The following is a 980-nucleotide window of genomic DNA, read 5'->3' as shown; positions in this document are numbered from 1 at the left end:
ATTTGTAGGCAGTTTCCTCTCACCTCCGACCCCCACTAGCACTGATCTTTCTCAGTCACTATTGGTGTTTTGTCTTTTCTAGAAGTGTAACAAATAGCTTGGGAAGCAGCTCACCGGTCACATGGCTTTGATGCTAACTCACCAGAGTTTCTATTGGCAGCCCTGGGTTTTCACCTCTTTGAAATAAGTGGAGTACAGTCAGCTCATAAAACCACAAGGTTCTTCACAGTATTCCTCCCGAAGCACTCAGCATCCAGCTTCCAAGGACACAGTTATCTTCTTTCAAAGAATCTGTTTCACATAACAAAGACATTCCTAGCATTTGGGCATTGCTTGCCATCAGTAGTTTATTAGGGGAAATGTCAGGATCCCTAGCTCTAGAAGTTCTAATCAAAAGCAGAAGAAAGACCTGGTGACCTCTTCGGGTCTGTGGTCATGAGACAAAGCTGTAAAGGGTGAATACAAGTCACTTGATTTGTCCAGGCTCTACCAGTTGTTTGCTGGGTGACGGCCCATGGAGAATGGTTGTTAACAGTTTGGATTTCCAAGCCAAATACATTTTGATCAAATCCCTACTGGGCTGCTGCCTCAGTTCCTTCATCTCCAATATAGGAATAACAGCTTATTAATGAGTCATGAGCATTAAAGGGGACAATGCATGTACAGCATTTATTATACTGCCTAGAAAAAACAGCCCCTTACTCCTTGCTATAGCTGATTCAGTTACCTCTAATATGACGTTGCCAATCTACAGTGTTGAGCATTTCTAGATCTAATGTACTATGCCTCAAAATTAAAACAATTTTCCATCCTTCTATTCAAGTTTAGACCTCATAGTAGCAGTAGTAAATTATAGTGGTAATAATAACTCTAAAATATTTTAATTAACAAAATCTACAAAATGTTTGTTGCACACTGCAGGATGTACAAGAGTTAAGAGAACTAAATATTCAACAAGAATCAGTTCCAGGTGGTGAGGT

The sequence above is a fragment of the Cebus imitator genome, unplaced genomic scaffold, assembly GCF_001604975.1.
Source record: "Cebus imitator isolate Cc_AM_T3 unplaced genomic scaffold, Cebus_imitator-1.0 Scaffold75, whole genome shotgun sequence".
NCBI classification, from domain to species: domain Eukaryota; kingdom Metazoa; phylum Chordata; class Mammalia; order Primates; family Cebidae; genus Cebus; species Cebus imitator.
The sequence above is the reverse complement of the archived record's forward strand: the minus strand, read 5'-3'. Positions refer to the sequence as shown.